At 37.2% G+C, this 22,339-nt stretch overlaps 1 pseudogene; it reads right to left on the bottom strand.

Annotated features, from left to right (window-relative positions):
* LOC129053141 (deleted in azoospermia-like) overlaps window positions 1–22,339 on the bottom strand; it is a 41,173-nt pseudogene that overhangs the window by 17,974 nt on the left and 860 nt on the right.

Here is a 22,339-nt window from a genome sequence, read left to right on the forward strand (position 1 = left end):
GCAGGGAAAACCCATACACAATGTGAATATCATTTTGTATTTTAAGTATATTTTATATAAATTACTTTCACTGTAAATTAGTCACCAGTGCAGCTCAGTTCAGGCTCAGGATTTTAAACTAATCAGAGGACATCAGCATGGAATTTTAACCAAAGGATATAGTACTTTCTTAAACCTACTGCCGCTCATCACCGAGTCTTGTATAATGCTGTGGAAGAATACTCATTTAGTATTTGTGAAAATACTCTGTGAAGTAGTTAAAAAAGACACCCAAAACTAGAAAGTTTCGATTTGTAAAAATTAAAGTTATTAAAATCATCCTGAGTTGAAAGTTTAGGGGAGGAGCCAAGATGGCCGAATAGGAAGAGCTCCGGTCTACAGCTCCCAGCGTGAGCGACGCAGAAGACGGGTGATTTCTGCATTTCCATCTAAGGTACTGGGTTCATCTCACTAGGGAGTGCCAGACAGTGGGCGCAGGTCAGTGGGTGCGCACGCCGTGCGCGAGCTGAAGAAGGGCGAGGCATTGCCTCACTCCGGAAGTGCAAGGGGTCAGGGAGTTCCCTTTCCTAGTCAAAGAAAGGGGTGACAGACGGCACCGGGAAAATTGGGTCGCTCCCACCCGAATACTGCGCTTTTCCGGCGGGCTTAAAAAACCGCGCACCAGGAGATTACATCCTGCTCCTGGCTCAGAGGGTCCTACGCCCACAGAGTCTCGCTGATTGCTAGCACGGCAGTCTGAGATCAAACTGCAAAGCGGCAGCGAGGCTGGGGGAGGGGCGCCCACCATTGCCCAGGCTTGCTTAGGGAAACAAAGCAGCTGGGAAGCTCGAACTGGGTGGAGCCCACCACAGCTCAAGGAGGCCTGCCTGCCTCTGTAGACTCCACCTCTGCGGGGCAGGGCACAGACAGACAAAAAGACAGCAGTAACCTCTGCAGACCTAAATGTCCCTGTCTGACAGCTTTGAAGAGAGCAGTGGTTCCTCCCAGCATGCAGCTGGAGATCTGAGAACGGGCACACTGCCTCCTCAAGTGGGTCCCTGACCCCTGGCCCCTGATCAGCCTAACTGGGAGGCACCCCACAGCAGGGGCAGACTGACACCTCACACGGCTGGGTACTCCAACAGACCTGCAGCTGAGGGTCCTGTCTGTTAGAAGGAAAACTAACAAACAGAAAGGACATCCACACCAAAAACCCATCTGTACATCACCATCATCAAAGACCAAAAGTAGATAAAACCATAAAGATGGGGAAAAAACAGAGCAGAAAAACTGGAAACTCTTAAAAAGCAGAGCGCCTCTCCTCCTCCTCCTCCAAAGGAACGCAGTTGCTCACCAGCAACGGAACAAAGCTGGATGGAGAATGACTTTGACGAGCTGAGAGAAGGCGGCTTCAGACGATCAAATTACTCTGAGCTACGGGAGGATATTCAAACCAAAGGCAAAGAAGTTGGAAACTTTGAAAAAAATTTAGAAGAATGTATAACTAGAATAACCAATACAGAGAAGTGCTTAAAGGAGATGATGGAGCTGAAAACCAAGGCTCGAGAACTACGTGAAGAATGCAGAAGCCTCAGGAGCCGATGCGATCAAATGGAAGAAAGGGTATCAGCGATGGAAGATGAAATGAATGAAATGAAGCGAGAAGGGAAGTTTAGAGAAAAAAGAATAAAAAGAAACGAGCAAAGCCTCCAAGAAATATGGGACTATGTGAAAAGACCAAATCTACGTCTGATTGGTGTACCTGAAAGTGACGGGGAGAATGCAACCAAGTTGGAAAACACTCTGCAGGATATTATCCAGGAGAACTTCCCTAATCTAGCAAGGCAGGCCAACATTCAGATTCAGGAAATACAGAGAACGCCACAAAGATACTCCTCGAGAAGAGCAACTAACTCCAAGACACATAATTGTCAGATTCACCAAAGTTGAAATGAAGGAAAAAATGTTAAGGGCAGCCAGAGAGAAAGGTCGGGTTACCCTCAAAGGGAGGCCCATTAGACTAACAGCGGATCTCTCGGCAGAAACTCTACAAGCCAGAAGAGAGTGGGGGCCAATATTCAACATTCTTAAAGAAAAGAATTTTCAACGCAGAATTTCATATCCAGCCAAACTAAGCTTCATAAGTGAAGGAGAAATAAAACACTTTCCAGTCAAGCAAATGCTGAGAGATTTTGTCACCACCAGGCCTGCCCTAAAAGAGCTCCTGAAGGAAGTGCTAAACGTGGAAAGGAACAACCGGTACCAGCCGCTGCAAAATCATGCCAAAATGTAAGACCATCGAGACTAGGAAGAGACTGCATCAACTAATGAGCAAAATAACCAGCTAACATCATAATGACAGGATCAAATTCACACACAACAATATTAACTTTAAATGTAAATGGACGAAATGCTCCAATTAAAAGACACAAGACTGGCAAATTGGATAAAGAGTCAAGACCCATCAGTGTGCTGTATTCAGGAAACCCATCTCACGTGCAGAGACACACATAGGCTCAAAATAAAAGGATGGAGGAAGATCTACCAAGCAAATGGAAAACAAAAGAAGGCAGGGGTTGCAATCCTAGCCTCTGATAAAACAGACTTTAAACCAACAAAGAACAAAGGAGACAACGAAGGCCATTACATAATGGTAAAGGGATCCATTCAACAAGAAGACCTAACTATCCTAAATATATATGCACCCAATACAGGAGCACCCAGATTCATAAAGCAAGTCCTGAGTGACCTACAAAGAGACTCAGACTCCCACACATTAATAATGGGAGACTTTAACACCCCACTGTCAACATTAGACAGATCAACGAGACAGAAAAGTCAACAAGGATACCCAGGAATTGAACTCAGCTCTGCACCAGGCGGACCTATTAGACATCTACAGAACTCTCCACCCCAAATCAACAGCATATACCTTTTTTTCAGCACCACACCACACCTATTCCAAAATTGACCACATACTTGGAAGTAAAGCTCACCTCAGTAAATGTAAAAGAACAGAAATTATAACAAACTATCTCTCAGATCACAGTGCAATCAAGCTAGAACTCAGGATTAAGAATCTCACTCAAAACCGCTCAACTACATGGAAACTGAACAACCTGCTCCTGAATGACTACTGGGTACATAACGAAATGAAGGCAGAAATAAAGATGTTCTTTGAAACCAACGAGAACCAAGACACAACATACCAGAATCTCTGGGATGCATACAAAGCAGTGTGTAGAGGCAAATTTATAGCACTAAATGCCCCCAAAAGAAAGCAGGAAAGATCCAAAATTGACACCCTAACATCACAATTAAAAAAGAACTAGAAAAGCAAGAGCAAACACATTCAAAAGCTAGCAGAAGGCAAGAAATAACTAACATCAGAGCAGAACTGAAGGAAATAGAGACACAAAAAACCCTTCAAAAAATTAATGAATCCAGGAGCTGGTTTTTTGAAAGGATCAACCAAATTGACAGAGAAGAATCAAATAGATGCAATAAAAAATGATAAAGGGGATATCACCACCGATCCCACAGCAATACAAAAGGAATTTGTATTTCAATTCCTAGAAATTTCAAAAGAAATTTGAAAGGATCAACAAAATTGACAGAGAAGAATCAAATAGATGCAATAAAAAATGATAAAGGGGATATCACCACCGATCCCACAGAAATACAAACTACCATCAGAGAATACTACAAACACCTCTACACAAATAAACTAGAAAATCTAGAAGAAATGGATAAATTCCTCGACACATACACTGTGCCAAGACTAAACCAGGAAGAAGTTGAATCTCTGAATAGACCAATAACAGGATCTGAAATTGTGGCAATAATCAATACCTTACCAACCAAAAAGAGTCCAGGACCAGACGGATTCACAGCCGAATTCTACCAGAGGTACAAGGAGGAACTGGTACCATTCCTTCTGAAACTATTCCAATCAATAGAAAAAGAGGGAATCCTCCCTAACTCATTTTATGAGGCCAGCATCATCCTGATACCAAAGCCGGGCAGAGACACAACCAAAAAAGAGAATTTTAGACCAATACCCTTGATGAACATTGATGCAAAAATCCTCAATAAAATACTGGCAAACCGAATCCAGCAGCACATCAAAAAGCTTATCCACCATGATCAAGTGGGCTTCATCCCTGGGATGCAAGGCTGGTTCAATATACGCAAATCAATAAACGTAATCCAGCATACAAACAGAACCAAAGACAAAAACCACATGATTATCTCAATAGATGCAGAAAAGGCCTCTGACAAAATTCAACAACCCTTCATGCTAAAAACTCCCAGTAAATTAGGTATTGATGGGACGTATCTCAAAATCATAAGAGCTATCTATGACAAACCCACAGCCAATATCATACTGAATGGGCAAAAACTGGAAGCATTCCCTTTGAAAACTGGCACAAGACAGGGATGCCCTCTCTCACCACTCCTATTCAACATAGTGTTGGAAGTTCTGGCCAGGGCAATTAGGCAGAAGAAGGAAATAAAGGATATTCAATTAGGAAAAGAGGAAGCCAAATTGTGCCTGTCTGCAGACGACATGATTGTATATCTAGAAAACCCCATTGTCTCAGCCCAAAATCTCCTTAAGCTGGTAAGCAACTTCAGCAAAGTCTCAGGACACAAAATCAATGTACAAAAATCACAAGCATTCTTATACACCAACAACAGACAAACAGAGAACCAAATCATGAGTGAACTCCCATTCACAATTGCTTCAAAGAGAGTAAAATACCTAGGAATCCAACTTACAAGGGACGTGAAGGACCTCTTCAAGGAGAACTACAAACCACTGCTCAAGGAAATAAAAGAGGATACAAACAAATGGAAGAACATTCCATGCTCATGGGTAGGAAGAATCAATATCATGAAAATGGCCATACTGCCCAAGGTAATTTACAGATTCAATGCCATCCCCATCAAGCTACCAATGACTTTCCTCACAGAACTGGAAAAAACTACTTTAAAGTTCATATGGAACCAAAAAAGAGCCCACATCGCCAAGTCAAAAGAACAAAGCTGGAGGCATCACACTACCTGACTTCAAACTATACTACAAGGCTACAGTAACCAAAACAGCATGGTACTGGTACCAAAACAGAGAGATAGATCAATGGAACAGAACAGAGCCCTCAGAAATAACGCCGCATATCTACAACTATCTGATCTTTGACAAACCTGAGAAAAACAAGCAATGGGGAAAGGATTCCCTATTTAATAAATGGTGCTGGGAAAACTGGCTAGCCATATGTAGAAAGCTGAAACTGGATCCCTTCCTTACACCTTATACAAAAATCAATTCAAGATGGATTAAAGACTTAAACATTAGACCTAAAACCATCAAAACCCTAGAAGAAAACCTAGGCATTACCATTCAGGACATAGGCACGGGCAAGGACTTCATGTCTAAAACACCAAAAGCAATGGCAACAAAAGCCAAAATTGACAAACGGGATCTAATTAAACTAAACAGCTTCTGCACAGCAAAAGAAACTACCATCAGAGTGAACAGACAACCTACAAAATGGGAGAAAATTTTCGCAACCTACTCATCTGACAAAGGGCTAATATCCAGAATCTACAGTGAACTCAAACAAATTTACAAGAAAAAAAACAAACCACCCCATCAAAAAGCGGGCGAAGGACATGAACAGACACTTCTCAAAAGAAGACATTTATGCAGCCAAAAAACACATGAAAAAATGCTCACCATCACTGGCCATCAGAGAAATGCAAATCAAAACCACAATGAGATACCATCTCACACCAGTTAGAATGGCAATCATTAAGAAGTCAGGAAACAACAGGTGCTGGAGAGGATGTGGAGAAATAGGAACACTTTTCCACTGCTGGTGGGACTGTAAACTAGTTCAACCCTTGTGGAAGTCAGTGTGGCGATTCCTCAGGGATCTAGAACTAGAAATTCCATTTGACCCAGCCATCCCATTACTGGGTATACACCCAAAGGACTATAAATCATGCTGCTATAAAGACACAAGCACACGTATGTTTATGGCGGCATTATTCACAATAGCAAAGACTTGGAACCAACCCAAATGTCCAACAAGGATAGACTGGATTAAGAAAATGTGGCACATATACACCATGGAATACTATGCAGCCATAAAAAATGATGAGTTCATGTCCTTTGTAGGGACATGGATAAAATTGGAAATCATCATTCTCAGTAAACTATCGCCCAGAACAAAAACCCAAAATCCACATATTCTCACTCATAGGTGGGAATTGAACAATGAGAACACATGGAAACAGGAAGGGGAACATCACACTCTGGGGACTGTTGTGGGGTGGGGGGAGAGGGGAGGGATAGCATTGGGAGATATACCTAATGCTAGATGACGAGTTAGTGGGTGCAGCGCACCAGCATGGCACAAGTATACATATGTAACTAACCTGCACATTGCGCACATGTACCCTAAAACCTAAAGTATAATAATAATAAGTAAATGAATAAATAAATTTAAAAAAAACATCCTATTCTACATTCATAAACAACTTTTCACTTTACTGAGTATACTGAAGATAAACCTTAAAAAAAAAAAAAAAAGCCGCACCAAAAACAAAATAAGCCTCAATGTGTTACATCAATTTCTTATAATCCTCTTCCCTAACGCTAGGGTGTTCAAAGCATCTTTTGAAATAATATTTTTCTTCCTGAGTAACACGGAATCAGCCCGACTGATAATTCTAGTTTTCAAAGTGGGCTGATAGATATAAATCATACCATCTTTATTTTCAAATTACCATCTTTATTTTCAAATTAAAAAAACACAGACATATAACTCATTAATTTTCTAGATTCTGATCAGAACTGTCTTTATTCTTTCCACTGTTGACTCTAAGGTTAATGTAAAATTTTCTGAAGTAGTATTCATAACTAATATATATGTTGGACAAACAATATAGCACAGTGAAACAAAAAATAATTTAGTCAGGAGATCTAGGTTTATGTCCCTTACAGCTAAGTGGTTATAAGCCACCTACTTACTTACCAGCTATGTATCTGTGGGCAAATTGCTTTGAGAATGAAATGAGATAACCTCTGTGAATTCATTTTGTACGTATAAAGTGGTAAAAGTGGTAATGCCAATGTAAGTTAGTGTCCTGTTATTTGAATTTATTTTCAGCCGATTTGTTTTCAAGTTTCTTTTTTGGCTTCACTATTTAGCTGACTTATTTTGAAAAAAATTTTAATTAAGAACTAATTGAAACATCAGGAAACTATGACGCATCATTAACTTAAAAATCATTGATGAAGTGCTGTTGACTTTAAAAGGTAAGTACAAAAAGCTGCAAAAGACAAAACTATTACACATACACCTGTCTGAAAGAAAACAAAACACGAAAGAAATTGTGTATCTTTTCGAACAACACAGTAATGTTATAGAAGTTAATAAGAAAGGTGGGTTCCTGCTTTGCTAATTAGATGCTAGAAGTTACCGAGTCTAATTAGATGCTAGAAGTTACTGATTCTACACAGCTTTACTACACATGAAATCTAAATCGTCACATCAACTAAAGCCGAGGTTACTGCATTTCTCTATTCCTTCGTGCTTGTACCTGCTATTTTGGCTTTGCAACTAATTCCTAATTCTTTCCTTTAACAGCGTTATTTCATGACAATGATGTGGAAGAAAAATTTACAACACTATTTTTAAAGTTTTTCCTTTCTAAAAATGTCTTCCATTATTGTTTTTTTTCCAAATGACATTAAGCTGCATTATCTTCAACTACTGGGAACCTGCTTAGATTGCCCTTCCCTATAGACATTTTACCGATTCCTTCTCACTTCATTCAGAAATCCCAAACAGAATAAAACAAAACAAAACAAAAGAAATTCTGAAATTCTTGTAGTTTCTTTCTCTCCTTTTCAACTCCCCCTTGATTTGTGGATGAACTTTGGATATGTTTTTCTTTGATAAGCAAGCTATATTACGGTATTGTCTCTGCACCACAGTGTTTGGATGTATTTTAATTTAGAAATGTAACATCTGGCAGAAACCTGCGTCAGATCATGAGAGATTATGGAAATGCACTGATTCTCAACTGGGCAAGATTTTTGAGCCCCAGGGGCATTCAGCGACGTTTAGAGATTGGCTGTCACAACCGAGATGTATTCCTGGAATCTGGTGGGCTGAAGGCCAGGCATACTACTGCACATCCTACAATGCAAAGACAGCCTCCTACAATAAGGAATTATTTTGGTGCCAAATTTGCAAAGGGTCTGGTTAAGAAGCCTTGTGACAGTGACACAAGAATGGAAGAGGAAAATTCTTGTTTGGGAAGAACCTGATTTCCATTGCTCACGAAAGTGAATCTTTTCATGACCTCAGTTTCAGTTTCCTTGCTTGAAAACGAATGGCCGGAAAAGACCTCGGGTGTCTCTTCTGATTCTCATACTCTATACACAAATAGTAAAATGGATACTTAGTTTGGTAAAGAGGAAAAAAGGCATTTGATTTTATAAGAAGTCTGACTTTAGCTTGGATCTTACAAACTGGCTGCCTGCTTAACTGGAATCGTACATATAAAATTCACTGAATCCCTTTAACAGCGTGGTAACATTTTAAATTAAGCAAGTCACCATCACGTCCTAGTCCTCAGCCAGCAGGTGGCGCGCAAAGCTAACAAAGTAAGCCATGTACTTCATTTTTTGCAATGTACCTCATTTTTACCATGGCTTGACTAGCAGGGATTGTTCAATTCCGACTCTGTGTGTATTTATACATAATTATGTAAGGTATGTATACATATATATCTATATAAATATTATATATCTATATAAATATTATATATCTATGTATTTATAAAAACATTATATATATCTATACAATTTATATATTATATATATATTTATATATAATATATAAATACATATATATAAATATATAAATCCACAATCAATAGATAGCCTTTGGTTATTTCTAAACTATGGCCAAAAATATAAAGGAATGCTTAGGATAAGCTAAAGTTTAATTTTAAACAAAGTACCATCGTAACTGTCAATAGCATCCCGCAAACCAACTGCATTAAAGAAGTAATTTTCTTAATCATACCTTCAAGTGAGTTGGTGAATTTTGAAGTGAGAAATGTTGGAATAGTAAACGGGTGAGCTTCAAGACCATCATATACACAACTCTCACTGCGATTTCTAGCAAGCGTATTCCTTGTTATATGCAGACAATCAAGTGACAAAGACAGCTAAAAGCTGGAGAAAATTATCATTAAATTCCAGCGATGTCAGCTCCTTTGCCAGTATTATCTAATGCAATTACTAAGTGAACACGTAAGCAAATTGATATTTACATAAACTGGCCAGGAAAAAGGCTAGAATTTGTAGTCATCAAAGTTACATTCACAGCAACAGGAAGAGGAGCAAATAAAGACAATGCTAAAATTAAGAAAATATGATGGGAAAATCAGAAGTTAATGCAGCAGCAGATTCTTGGGGAGTGCTGCGTGGGAAGGATGAAATTCAAGCAATACGCGATCCTTGCAAAACTATGCAAGAAAAAGCAAAAATATATACGAGACCTGAAAAATGAGTCGTGGCCAGCGGTTACAATAGAATGCTACGCGCAATCTCTATAGGAATAAATTTATATTACATATACTATTTTTCTATAGGAATAAATATTTACATAAACTGATCAGGAAAAAGCCTATCATCTGTAGTCAGCAAAGTTACATTCACAGCAATAGGAAGAGGAGCAAATAAAGAGAGCGATAAAATTAAGAAAATATGATGTGAAACTCAGGATGAAAACCTTAAGTAAATCCAAGAGCAGATTCTCGGGGAGTGGTGCGTGGGGAGGATGAAATTCAAGCAACAAACAATCCTGGCAAAACAAAGCAAGAAAACACAAGAAAGCAAAAGTATATATGAGACCTGAAAAATGGGTTGTGGCCACAGATAATAAAAGAGTGCTATGCAGAAACTCTGTTTTCAAAGAGGAAGAAAGTATTTCTCAACGCATTTTACAAAGCTAAAAGCACGTAAGTAACAAAGCCTCATCCAGATGATCCATCCCTGCCCTCAACACAAATGGGAAATTCCAGCCGTATATAGAGTCTAAGTTTATACTGGGAATGCAAGAATACTCCATTTGCAGGATACATTACTTTAATTCATCACTGAAAATCAACTGATAAAATACAGCACTCATTTTTAAATTTTGTAAAACCCCAAGTCAAATAGAGAAAGAGGAATCTTCTTTTCGATCAATCTCATTCTACCCTATCATCAAGCTTACAAGTGAACTAGTTGAGTCAACTCAATTGAAATTAGGGATAAGGTAAGGGCACCAGGTCACCTCCTATCACTCCTGTATGTTTTTTCCACTATGTATAACTAATAGTGAATACTATTAGTATTAGAATAGTGAATACTAATAAAAAGCTTTTTATGAATCAGTAAGAAAAATAAAATTAAGAAGGTAATTTAAAAAGCTAAACATCAATGATCAACTTCAACGATGATTTTAAAAAGTGCCCATCAACATAATGTAGTATTTTCCGGCTATTAGGCTGACAATTTAAAAAATACTAATAACTTTCACTGGAATGGGTGTGGAAAAGACAGCATTCTATACACCATCAGTGAGAAAATACTAATACGTGACTTACCAAGAGTACTTTGGAAAAGGTGTATCATAATTTGATAAGCGGGGATACTCACCAGTATACTAAAAAGGAGAATTAGTTATAAAATTGTTATAAAAGGGGCAAAGTGCTTTCACCTAGCAATTCCACTGATAGCAATTCATCTCAAGAAATTAATAGTACAAGCGTGCCAAGATATTTACACAAAGATATTCATAGCATCTTTTTTTTTTTTTTTTTTTTTTTTTGAGACTGAGTCTCTCTTTGCAGCCTAGGCTGGAGTGCAGTGGCACAATCCCACCTCACAGCAATCTGCATCCCAGGATCAAGTGATTCTGCTGCCTCAGCCTCCCGAGTAGCTGGGATTACAAGTGTGCGCCACCACGCCTGGCTAATTTTTTTGTACTTTTAGTAGAGACAGGAAACAAAAATCATTCAAATATTCCTTCACATTTTCAAAAACACATAAGATACACAATATTGAAGAACATATGCTGGCTCCTTTAATTTGTTATTCTAATAAAAGAAACAGAACGGAAAAAAGAATTACTTTAGGTTTCTAATCCCTGACGTTTTTGATGTTACCTCTGTATGTAAAACCTCAACTTTTTCCCAATTTTCTGGGGTTGGTATTGTGGAAATCTCAAGGATATTAGCTCTTGGAATTTATTACCATAGATATGATTATGGGTCATATATACAGTCACAGCTATGAAAAGAGACCCAGAGGACAACTAATGTGAAGCAGCCAGCTAAAATACAAATATAATTCAAATTCTGTGCTCTAAAAGGTGGGTAGTAATCTTATTTCACTCTGTCTTTCTAAAAAATTGATGAAAGTCAGTCTGGATGTTTCAGCTATTTGACAGCAGGATGAAAATAAACATGCTACAATAAAGAAAGGGACACCACATCTCAAAAAACTGTTCTACAGTAAAGTTTTTGCTAAGTACATTCCTGTCAAAATGTAACGCAATTACTTCTAAATAATACAGAGGCCTTCATTCTAGACTAATTCTAAGTGTTGTCGTAAATTTTAGGTACATTTCACTACTTTAAAATGGCAAACTATTCAAGCAATTTGTATAAAAAAAGGTCTCAATAGTATCTGAAAGTAAATCATTTTGCTCCCTCTTAAATTACCTGATAATTATATACAGGCAAATGATATCCAGTGATGATGTGAACTGCTGAATTTGGGTAAGTAGGATGTGCCTAAAAATAAAGTTTACAGTAAGAATGAACGAATATGATAAAACATTTTGTTAATTAGAAATACTATTCCCAATATAAAAAACTATGAAAAAGTTTTAAAACATTATTTTTCTACATACAGCGTTGCAGAATTCTAAATGAGTGACTGATTTTATGAAAGAAAGAAAGAGTCTGTCAAGTGCTGCCCTTTGGGTGGGGAGGGGGAACAGACAAATGACAAAACAAGTGACTATTTCGCCAGACAGGTTTACCTTATTTATACCGTGTACTTATGCCCACCCAGAAGTTATTTTTTACGCTGCTGATAAGGCTCTATTAAGACAGACTTCAGTGTAAGTTAAATTAATGCATTTGCTGTTTCTTTGTTAAAATACTTCTAAAGGGTTTTGTATTTGACAATATTATAGGGAATTATGAAGTTCTCCTACAAACGTTATGGCTTTTTCTGTACTTCATTTCAAAAAACTAAGGGGAGTATATAGTCCGCAACTGGAAAAGAGACAGTATAATGTCTTCTACCTTTCAATAAATACTTACTGATTGAAAACACATACGTAGCATGACACATGAATACACCCAGATTACAGAATGGCTCACAGTAAATGTGAGAAACAGGGCTTTTTTTCTAGCCATCGCTCAGAGGACGAAAAAGAGGCAGAGATATACCCTACCTGTTTCAAGTACATGGAAAATGTCAACAAACGAGAGACACTGAAGAACTATTTCACCACTATTTTCTTGCTTTATTTTCCATCAAAGAAAATGTCTTTTAAACTAAGACATAAATAAAACAAACTAAAAAGAAAATAAACGTTACTTATCACCAGTAAGTGACAGAGTATGTCAATTCCTACTTTACATATCAAGGTAACCAGGATCAGAGAAATTACATGCCATACACTCACGGGATTTATAAATATAGTAAAACACATCAGAAATTTACCCATTCCAGAACCAGAATATATCCAGAAGTCAGCAATCTCCATGAGGAGGCATCTGGATATCATTGCAAGTAAAGAATAGCTGGATGAACTGCTAACCTTAGAGAAGAATAAACTAGGCAGACACATGAAGACAGCTGCTTTCAAATATTTTCGGAACTAGTTATATGGGGGGAAAGCAGTTCGGCTGTTTTAGAGGTAATACTCTTTTTTCTTCCTATTCTTATTTAAGAGTAATTAATAGCAAAACATTTCTGTTTCTCTTCAACAGATTTTTCTTACGGAGGGTAAAGCCAGAGGCAGATTCCAGGCAGATACATGCTCATTCTAAAGCCACATTAATACTACCTTTCATGGATTGTATAGTCTATCAAAAAGTAACTGAATTCTTATCATTATGTGGACCAGCCACTGCTTAAGCATGCAAAAACCTGGGAGAGAAAAAGGCACTGTTGCTCCCATAGGAGTTTGTAATTGGGTTAAAAGAAAGCAACAAAACGTGCCACTTTAATACAAAGAATGATTTAAAAAATTTACAGGCATATATGACATAGAAAAAAATCAAGGAAGAACAGGGAGTATACGTTTGGCGCATTCACTTTACCTGAGGTACAGCATAACTCCTTTGCTCCCCAACAGGCCACTGTGGTGGCATCTTGGAAAAAAAAAAAAGAAACCAAAATTATTCAAATATTCCTGTACATTTTCAAAAACACATGAGATACACAATATTGAAGTACTTCTCATGCTGGCTCCTTGGATAATAGAACAAAAGAAACAGAATACAAAAAAGAAGTACTTTAGGTTTCTAATCCCTGAAGTTTCTTGTTGTTACTTCCACACACAAAACCTCACCTTTTTCCCAATTTTCTGGAAATGGCATTGTGGAACTCCCAAAGATATTAATTCTTTGAATTTGTTACCACACATATGGTTACGGGTCACAGATATAGTCGTGTCGTTGAAACGACACCCAGAGAACTACTAACATGAAGCAGCAAGCTAAAATAAAAATACAACTGGAATTCTGTGCTGTAAGAATTGGGTAAAGCTTTTATTTCACTCTGTATCTCTATAAAATTCATCAAAGTCAGTCTGGATGTTTCAGCTCTTAGACAGCAAACAGAACAAAATACATGCTGAGACAAAGACGGAAACACAAATCTCAGAAATTGTTCTACAGAAAAGTTATCGCTAGGTACCCTCAACAGCAAACATAACAAAATACATGCTGAAACAAAGACGGAAACACAAATCTCACAAATTGTTCTACAGAAAAGTTATTGCTAAGTACCCTCCTGTCACAATACTCTTTCATCACTTCTAAATGATACAGAGGGCTTCATTACGCTAATTCTAAGTGTTTTCTTAAATTTTAGGTACATTTCACTAGTTTAAAATGACAAACTATTCAGGAAATTTGTATAAACAAGTGGAAGGCCTCAATAGTAGCTGAAAGTAAATCGTTTTACTCCCTCTTCAATTACCTGATAATTATATACAAGCAACTGATACCCAGTGATGACCTGACCTGCTGAATTTGGGTAAGTAGGATAAGCCTGAAAATAAAGTTTACAGAAAGAATGGATTAATACGGTAAAACATTTTTTTTTAATTAGAAAGAATGATCATTCCCAATATAACAAAAATATGAAAAACTTTGAAATAGTAATTACTTTTCTATACACAGCAATGTAGAATCCTAAAAGAATGACTGACTTCATGAAGAAACAAACATTCTCTGTCAAGCGCTACCCTTTGGGTGGGGAGGGAGAAGAGACAAATGACAAAATAAGTGACTATTGCACCAGCCAAAGTTTACCTTATTTGTACTGTGCACTTATGCCCACCCAGAAGTTATTTCTCACACTGGTGATAAGGCTCTATTAAGACAGATTTCAACCTAAGTTAATACATTTGCTACTTCTTTGGCAAAATACTTCCAGACTGTTTTGTATTTGACAATATTATAGGGTAATACTGTAGTTCTTCGACAGATGTTATGGCTTTCTCTGTACTTCATTTCCTAAAAGTAAGGGCAGTACACACGCCACAAATGGAAAAGAGACACTATAATGTCTTCGACGTTTCAATAAATACTTACTAATTAAAAATATACAGGTAGCAGCATTCATGAATACACCCACATTCAGTAATGGCTCACCGTAAATGCTAGAAACAAGTAGGGCTTTTCTTCTAGTCATTGCTCAGAGAAGGAAAAAGAAGAAGACGTGTACCCTACACGTTTCAAGTACATGGAAAATGTCAACAAATGAGAGACACTGAAGAACTATTTCACTACTATTTTGTTACTTTATTTTCCATCAAAGAAAAGGTCTTTTAAACACACACAGAAATGAAAGGAACGAAGAACAAAATAAACCTTATTTATCACCAGTAAGTGACAGAGGATGTCAAATCCCACTTTATATATCAAAGCAAACAGCATCAGAGAAATGACATGCCAGAAACTCACGGGATTTATGGATAGAGTAAAAGAGATCAGAAATCTACCCATCCCAGAACCAGAATATATCCAGAAAGTCAGCAATTTATATGACGAGGCATCTGGAAAGCATTGCAAGCAAAGAATAGCTAGGTTAACTGCTAACCTTACAGAACAATAAATTAGGCAGACACATAAGGAGAGCTGCTTCCAAATACTTTAGGAACTAGTTATATGGGGTGAAAAAAGAAGAGATAGGAAGAGATTTGTTCATGTGTCTAAAGAGGTCATTTCTGAGAGAAAGCCTTGCAAAGTATATAGAAGATTTTTAGCTCAAATAACCAACACTAAGAGTAAGAAATTTCTAACAAAAGTAACAAACGTCCCATTACTCACACTGTTCAAAAAGGGACTCCATTGCCACTTACTATGGAAAGTGTAGATACAATCCCACAGACACAAGGATGACTACAATTAACAAGAGATCAGGAACATAAGCAGTTCTTACCTGAACGTACTGAGTTACAGGATTCAGCGTGATTAGGGGCTGCAGGCAAGTTTCAGTGTTTGGATTCCTCCAGACGTTCTGAAACTGTGGTGGAGGAGGAGGATTAAATACCAAAGGACGTGGCTGCACATGACAAGCACCTTTTTGAAGAGCAAGAAGAAAAAAGCCTACTTTTAGTTATCTGAAAAGCTACACGGGTCAAAAAAGAACAATTTCTTTTCCTACTCACAGAACTTTTGTTTCCTGAGTGCAGGGCCCAGCTTCAGCTTTTTACCCTGGAGATGTATCTGTGACTGAAAAGAGAACAGTAACAAAACTAGAATCCATTTTCAAGTCTTAGCTTCCAAGACTTGGGTAAACACCTAAAGTCTTCTAAAGTGCCAACCATCATAGACGATCAGTGACAACTACGCACCAAATTAAAATTTGTCATCATGAAGCTACCTTACTTATTACCCTTGCCACTCTAACCAGTGTCAAGAGGCATCAAGTGAAAGTTGATCAAAAACTTTTCATCACCCTGACTCCAACCCCTCCTGTCTGTAGTTCGTGAACCTAGGTGTCCAGTCAAAAATAAACAGCATCTATCAAGTTATGGGAGGTTACTCTTGAGTTTGGATTGTGAACAGGAAGTCTAGCTTTCTCCAAATTTTACACAAGTCTGAGTATATCACTAACACTCAACGTCGTAGCAGTAAGATAAATAAGAGATTTTTCTATTAGACTACTTACTTCTACTATCTTCTGGACATCCACATCATCAACAAATGAAACAAATCCATAGCTATAAAGGCAGATAAATGAAGCATAAAATCACCATCATACAGTACATGGTTCAGAACTTCTACTATTCTATATACAGAAGTGATCATGACCAAAGATGAATAATATACCATGAAAAGTATTTGCTAACATGCACATGACAGATCCTCTACAAATACTACTTTTTCTTAAGCAGAACTATGTCAAAATGTGCTAGATTAGGGCACTGTGAAAACTTCATTGATTAACAAAGGGTTCACATCTGTGAACCTGAATTTAACTTACTATCTAAGACAAGGTGGTTAAAATTTAAGATGCGGTGCAGCGTATGAAGAAAACAATTATTTGAGAAAACTGATTAACTCATCTGTATGAAATAAAAATTGCAGACATTTCAAAACAAACATTAGAAAAATGACTAAATAAAAGAACTGGTAATAACCTTTTATCCCCTACGTGAAAGAAATTAACACCGCAAACAATTTCATTTATACAAGGGTCAGAATATCAGTTTTGAAGTCTTGTCTCATACCTATAGAACAGGGGACTAGAGTTCAGATATTTTTGATAAAATTACTCACCCTTTGGACACACCACTTCGATTCGTGATTATCTTCACTTCTTTCACTGAACCATATCTACCAAAGCAGCTTCTAATCTCAGCTTCATCCGTCTATGGAACAGAATGGAACGTCAGAGTAAAAATTCGGCATTCAAAAATTTCAACTTTACTACAATTTTACTACCATGAGGGGGAGATTTCTTCCCCATTTATCCCCAAAATGACCAGTAGCTCTTTGTCAAAGATATTTTTAGTACCTATGGGTCAAACCTAAAAGCAATTCTAAACCTCCATGAAGTACAAAAACACATTAAGTTTGTAACAGGGCCCAAATCCCATTGTTCATAATGTATTTTAAGGTAAAAATGAGGTATGAATACAATACCCTATCATCAATTCCACCAACAAAAACAGTGTTTGGCATGATTTTGCCTTCTGGTAAAACCCAGCCTTGGCTAGCCGCAGCTGATGAAGACTGGGTGCTGGCCTCTCTGCAGATGGTTGCGTTGGGAGTCTCATGATTTGCAGCAGACTGTAATTTGGAAAGTAGACATCGTAATTACGTATGCAGGCAAAACCCATACACAATGTGAAATATCATTTTTGTATTTTAAGTATAATATATTTTATATAAGTTATTTTCATTGTAAATTAGTCACCAGTGCAGCTCAGTTCAGGCTCAGGATTTAAACTAATCAGAGGACATCAGCATGGAATTTTAACCAAAGGATATACTACTTTCTTAAACCTACTGCCGCTCATCACCGAGTCTTGTATAATGCTGTGGAAGAATACTCATCCAGTATTTGTGAAAATACTCTGTGAAGTAGTTAAAAAAGACACCCAAAACTAGAAAGTTTAGATTTGTAAAAGTTATTAAAATCATCCTGTTCTATATTCATAAACAACTTTTCACTTTACTGAGAAGACTAAAGATAAACCTTAAAAAAACAAACAAACAAACAAACAAAAAGCCCCACCAGAAAGAAAATAAGCCTCAATGTTTTAAACCAATTTCTTATAATCCTCTTCCCTAACGCTAGGGTGTTCAAAGCGTCTTTTGAAATAACATTTTTCTTCCTGAGTAACACAAAATCAGTCCATCTGATAATTCTAATTTTCACAGTGGGCTGATAGATATAAATCATGCCATCTTTATTTTCAGATAAAAAAACACATACATATAACTCATTCATTTTCTAGATTCTGATCAGAACTGTCTTTATTCTTTCCACTGTTGACTCTAAGGTTAAGGTAAAATTTTCTGAAGTAGTATTCGTAAGTAATATATATGTTGGACAAACAATATAGCACAGTGAAACAAAAATTAACTTAGTCAGGAGATCTAGGTTTATGTCCCTTACAGGTAAGTGGTTATAAGCTACCTATTTGCCAACTACGTATCTGTGGGCAAACTGCTTTGAGAATGAAACGAGATAACATCTGTGAATTCATTTTGTACGTATAAAGTGGTAAAAGGGGTAATGCCAATGTAAGTTAGCGTCCTGTTATTTGAATTTCTTTTCAGCCGATTTGTTTTCAAGTTTCTTTTTTGGCTTCACTATTTAGCTGACTTATTTTGAAAAAAATTTTAATTAAGAACTAATTGAAACATCAGGAAACTATGACACATCAATAACTTAAAAATCATTGATGAAGTGCTGTTGACTTTAAAAGGTAAGTACAAAAAGCTGCAAAAGACAAAACTATTACACATACACCTGTCTGAAAGAAAACAAAAGACGAAAGAAACTGTACATCTTTTTGAACAACCCAGTAACGTTATAGAAGTTAATAAAAAAGGTGGGTTCCTGCTTTGCTAATTAGATGCTAGAAGTTACTGAGTCTACACAGCTTTACTACACATGAAATCTAAATTGTCACATCAACTAAAGCCGAGGTTACTGCATTTCTCTATTCTTTCGTGCTTGTACCTGCTATTTTGGGTTTGCAGCTAATTCCTAATTCTTTCCTTTAACAGTGTTATTTCATGACAATGATGTGGAAGAAAAATTTACAACACTATTTTTAAAGTTTTTCCTTTCTAAAAATGTCTTCCATTATTGTTTTTTCCAAATGACATTAAGCTGCATTATCTTGAACTACTGGGAACCTGCTTAGATTGCCCTTCCCTATAGACAATTTACCGATTCCTTCTCACTTCATTCAGAAATCCCAAACAGAATAAAACAAAACAAAACAAAAGAAATTCTGAAATTCTTGTAGTTTCTTTCTCTCCTTTTCAACTCCCCCTTGATTTGTGGATGAACTTTGGATATGTTTTTCCTTGATAAGCAAGCTATATTACGGTATTGTCTCTGCACCACAGTGTTTGGATGCATTTTAATTTAGAAATGTAACATCTGGCAGAAACCTGCGTCAGATCATGAGAGGTTATGGAAATGCACTGATTCTCAACTGGGCAAGATTTGTGAGCCCCAGGGGCATTCAGCGACGTTCAGAGATTGGCTGTCACAACTGAGATGTATTCCTGGAATCTGGTGGGCTGAAGGCCAGGCATACTACTGCACATCCTACAATGCAAAGACAGCCTCCTACAATAAGGAATTATTTGGTGCCAAATTTGCAAAGGGTCTGGTTAAGAAACCTTGTGACAGTGCCACAAGAATTGAAGAGGAAAATTCTTGTTTGGGAAGAACCTGATTTCCATTGCTCACGAAAGTGAATCTTTTCATGACCTCAGTTTCAGTTTCCTTGCTTGAAAACGAAATGGCCGGAAAAGACCTCGGGTGTCTCTTCTGATTCTCATACTCTATACACAAATAGTAAAATGGATACTTAGTTTGGTAAAGAGGAAAAAAGGCATTTGATTTTATAAGAAGTTTGACTTTAGCTTGGATCTTACAAACTGGCTGCCTGCTTAACTGGAATCGTACATATAAAATTCACTGAATCTCTTTAACAGCGTGGTAACACTTTAAATTAAGCAAGTCACCATCACGTCCTAGTCCTCAGCGAGCACGTGGCGCTCAAAGCTAACAAAGTAAGCCACGTACTTCATTTTTGGCAATGTACCTCATTTTTACCATGGCTTGACTGGCAGGGATTGTTCAATTCCGACTCTGTGTGTATTTATACATAATTATATAATGCACATATAGATATAGATAGATAGATAGACAGATACACACAATCAATAGACAGCCTTTGCTTATTTCTAAACTATGGCCAAAAATATAAAGGAATGCTTAGGATAAGCTGAAGTTTAATTTTAAAGAAAGTACCATCATAACCGTCAATAGCATCCTGCCAACAAACTGCTTTAAAGAAGTAATTTTCTTAATCATACCTTCAAGTGAGTTGGTGAATTTTGAAATGAGAAATGTTGGAATAGTAAACAGGGGTGAGCTTCAAGACCATCATATACACAACTCTCATTGCAATTTCTAGCAAGCACATTTCTTGTTATATGCGGACGGACAATCAATTGACAAAGACAGCTAAAAGCTGGAAAAAATTATCATTAAACTCCTGCGACGTCAGCTCCTTTGCCAGTATTATCTAATGCAATTACTATGGGAACATGTAAGCAAACTGATATTTACATAAACCGGCCAGGAAAAAGCCCATCATTTGCAGTCATCAAAGTTACATTCACAGCAATAGGAAGAGGAACAAATAAAGAGAATGCTAAAATTAAGAAAATACGACGTGAAAATCAGAAGTTAATCCAAGAGCAGATTCTCAGGGAGTGCTGGGTGGGAAGGATGAAATTCAAGCAATAAACAATCCTTGCAAAACTAAGCAAGAAAAAGCAAAAATATATATTGAGACCTGAAAAATGGGTTGTGGCCCATGGTTATAAAAGAATGTTATGTACAAACTCTATGGGGATAAATTTTGAAATCAACGACATGGTCAACTTCTACAGAAATTTTAATTTTTCCCAAACAATCTTGAAAAAGAACACCCAATGGTATTTGGCTTAGTTTCCCTGGGAGTTTTTTCAACTTGGGAAGAAACAGGCAACTTGGGTGTATGTGGTGTTTCAGAGAGAGGTGCACACAGATACCAGAAACCTGAAGTAAAGATAGAAGACACAGAAGAAGAGATTAAGAAATTTAAACTCTTTTCTTCAATTTTCAAAGAGGAAAAAAGTACTTCTCAATGCATTTTACAAAGGTTAACAGCATATAAGCAACAAAGCCTCATTAAGATGGTCCAACCCTCTCCTCAACACAAATGCAAAATTCCAGTAGTAAAGAATATAGTTTATACTGGCAATGCAAGAATACTCCATTCGCAGGATACGCTACTTTAATTCATCATTGAAAAAGTATTTAATAAAATACATCATTCATTTTTCAATTTTTTAAAAACCTAAGTAAAATAGAAATAGGGGATTCTTATTTTCTATCAATCTAATTCTACCCTATCACTAAGCTTACAGTGAAATACTACAGCCATCTCCACTGAAAAGAGGAATAAGGTAAGGGCACCACGGCACCTCATCGTTACTACTATATATATTTTCCCACTATGTATGACAACTGCGAGTATTAATACAGAGTTTTTATGAGTCAATAAGGGAAATAAAATTAAAAAGGAAATTTAAAAAGCTAATGATCAATGATCAACTTCATTGATGATTTAAAACAGTGCACATCAACATAGTGTAATATTATCCAGCTATTAGGTTGACAATGTAAAAAATCCTAATACCGTTCATTAGAAAGGGTGTGGAACAGAGATCACTCTACCCACCATCAGTGGGAAAATACTGATACATGCTTTACCAAGAGTACCTTGGAAAAGGTGTATCATAATTTGATAGGGGGATACTCACCACTATACTAATGAGGAGCATAACTTAAAATTGTTATGAAATGGCAAAGCACTTCCACCCAGCAATGCCACTTACAGCAATTCATCTCAAGGAATTAATAGTACAAGTGTGCCAAGATATTTACACAAGGACATGCACAGCATTTTTTTTTTTTTTTTTTTTTTTGAGACTGAGTCTCCCTTTCTTGCCTAGGCTGGAATGCAGTGGCACCATCTCAGCTCACTGCAACCTGCTTCCCAGGTTCAAATGATTCTCCTGCCTCAGCCTCCCGAGTAGCTGGGACTACAAGTGCACGCCACCATGCCTGGCTAATTTTTCGTATTTTTAGTACAGATGGGGTTTCACCATGTTAATCAGGCTGTTTTCGAAATCCTGACCTCCAGTGATCTGCCCACCTCAGTCTCCCAAAGTGTTGGGAATACAGGCGTGAGCCACGGCGCCCAGCCCATGATAGTTTCAATACTGA

Source organism: Pongo abelii, chromosome Y (assembly GCF_028885655.2).
Source record: "Pongo abelii isolate AG06213 chromosome Y, NHGRI_mPonAbe1-v2.0_pri, whole genome shotgun sequence".
Classification (NCBI taxonomy): domain Eukaryota; kingdom Metazoa; phylum Chordata; class Mammalia; order Primates; family Hominidae; genus Pongo; species Pongo abelii.